Source organism: Pipistrellus kuhlii, unplaced genomic scaffold (assembly GCF_014108245.1).
Source record: "Pipistrellus kuhlii isolate mPipKuh1 unplaced genomic scaffold, mPipKuh1.p scaffold_m20_p_22, whole genome shotgun sequence".
Taxonomy (NCBI): domain Eukaryota; kingdom Metazoa; phylum Chordata; class Mammalia; order Chiroptera; family Vespertilionidae; genus Pipistrellus; species Pipistrellus kuhlii.
Window position 1 is genome coordinate 4,093,641 of NW_023425521.1, and position 2,877 is coordinate 4,096,517.

Here is a 2,877-nt window from a genome sequence, read left to right on the forward strand (position 1 = left end):
TTTGTGTGCACTAAATACATGCCAGGCACTGTGCTAAGCACGCTGTTTGGGTGATCTCACTGAGGCTCCATAATGGCCCTATGAGACGATTATTTCTTACCCCTGATGGGCAGGTGTATTCAATTTCTATAGCTACATAACAAGTGACCACAGATTCAAAGGCTTACGGCAGTCCTCATTTATTATCTCATAGTTCCTTTCTCCCCCTCCCCTCTAATAGATTTCAAAGAGGAAGGGAGAGGGAGAGAGATGGAAACATCAATGATGAGAGAGAATCATTGATCGGCTACCTCCTGCACCCCCCTACTGGGGATCGAGCCCACCTCCTGGGCATGTGCCCTTGACTGGAATTAAACCCAGGATCCTGAAGGGTCAGCCTGTAGGCTGAGGCTCCATCCACTGAGCCAAACCAACGGCGGCTATTAGCTCATAGTTTCTATGGTTTAGAAGTCCAGACATTCTCATCACAAGGAGAATTTTTTTCTTTTCTTTTTCATATTGTATCTGTATGAAAAGATGGATGATAGCTGAAACTCTTGTGCTAATCATTTCACAATATATGTAAACCAAACCATCATGGTGTATGGCTTAAACTTATGCATTTATGTATGTCAATTATTTCTCAATAAAACTGGGAAAGAAAAAGGAAGTGCAGGCATGGCTTAGCGGGTCCTCTGCTCAAGGTCTCACAGATGCAATGTAGGTGTTCTTATCTAAAGGTTTGACTGGAGAAGAAATGTTTCCACATTTAATCAGATTATTGGCAGTCATTTTTCCTCCGGGGCATAGGACTGAGGATCCTGGCTTCTTGCTGGCTGTCAGCTGAAGGCAGTTCCTTTCTACCTGGAGAATAAGCACCAGTGGTGTGTGTGTGTGTGTGTGTGTGTGTGTGAAAGGTATTTTTATTCCAAGGAATTGGCTTTGGCTGGCAAGTATGAAGTCCACCCACATTACCAAGAATAATTTCCTTTGCTTAACTGATTGTAGATATAAACTGATTGTAGATATTTTTTTTAACAAATAAGTGATTTTATTTATTTATTTATTTTTAATATATTTTATTGATTTTTTTTACAGAAAGGAAGAGAGAGGGATAGAGTTAGAAACATCGATGAGAGAGCATCATCGACCAGCTGCCTCTTGCACACCCCCTACTGGGGATGTGCCCTTGACCGGAATCCAACCTGGGACCGTTCAGTCCGCAGACCGACGCTCTACCCACTGAGCCAAACCGGTCTCAGCTGATTGTAGATATTAACCACATCTATAAAATATCTCCACAGCAACACCTAAGTAAGGGTGTGATTAAATAATTGGGTACTACAGACGAGCCAAGTTGCCACATAAACACCTGACATCACTGCTGGCATCACCAAGCCAGCAACTCACTCTAGAGTTGCGAGTGATATCCCGTTCCCTTTGCCACTGCTGCATCAAACCCCTACTAGCCCCAAAGGACCTCTTTCCTAGAGCTGGAAGCTGTTGGGAGAGGAGCTTCCAGTCTGGAAACCCCATTTCTGAGATTTTATCCTGGGGGCAGGTGAGGAGTCCCCATGGCCTTTGCATTGCCTCGGTACGACGGTAGGTGGCAGCACACACATTCCCATTGCAGCCCTTGGAGCTGTGCTCGCACTTCCGGGTTGGGCCAAGGCACAAAGGAATGTGGTTGCCTCAGATTGGACCTCCTTTTAGTCCCCAGTGCCCGAAATAGAGTACGGTAAACAACCTCCCCTCCAACCCTCTCCCTGTCCCTCTTCCTCTGGGCATAGTGTGAGGCAATCCCCAACAAATTCCAGTTCCAAGTCCAGCACTGCTTTGCGGGACGTCTGGTCACCTTAGCTTTCTTGCCTGCTTACTCTTTGCCCTTTCTGTACCACCTGTTGAAAGGCTCTCCCTTTCATTCCACTCTCCTAATCATTCTCAGCTAAAAAAAAAAAAAAAAAAAAAAAAAAAAGGTTGTTGTTCTTGTTTTTTGAATTGGTTACCATGATCTTAAACTTTACATATGATAATGAGTGCAAAAAAAAAAGTATGACAAAGAAGAAAGTGAGCATTAACACAAGCATAGCCTTAGCCAGGTTGTTTCAATGGTTAGTGCATAGGCCTGCATACTGAAGAGTTGCAGGTTTGGTTCTGGTCGGGAGTGTATGAGACACAATCAGTGGATGTGTCTCTCTCACATTGATGTTTCTCTCTCTGTGTCTTTCTCCCTCCCTCCCATTCTCTCTAAAAAAAAAAATCCATGGGAAAAAAATCCTTTGGTGAGGATTAACAACAACAACAAAACAAGCGTACAATTCTGAGTTCAGAGCCCTGTTCAGCAGGCCTGTGCCTCTGCCTGGAACTGTCTGGCCCAGTTTACAATACCCTGTTCTCAGCTCAAATGTCACCTCTTTTAGAGGTGTCACATGATTGTTGCTGAATTTAAAGTAGCCTCACCCAGTCCCTCTCTATTGCATCACTCTATCACATCATCTCCCCAGTACCTGGCTGTGTCTGAAATAATCTCATTCACTTGTTTTTGTCTGCCCTCCCCCAACCCTCTTGATGAAGGGCCCTTCCTGTCATGCTCACTTCAGCATCTCCAGCATTCAGAGCAGGGCTGTTTCAGGCTGAGCACATAATAAATATTTTATGAATAAAGGAATGAATATGCTGAAGAATGCACTCCAGGAAGCTGGTCTAGCATATTAGACACCTACCACATGGCCAGCAGGTTTTCTCCTCTGAATTGTATTTTAATGCCGTTGGGCATTCTAAATACCATAGGCTCCTTTATTCCCACTGCCTTAATTCGATCCCAATTCACACACTTAAGTTCCTGTCTCTCCTCCGGGTGAGCAGGGATGGACAGGCCACGTTAGAATCTGATTAACT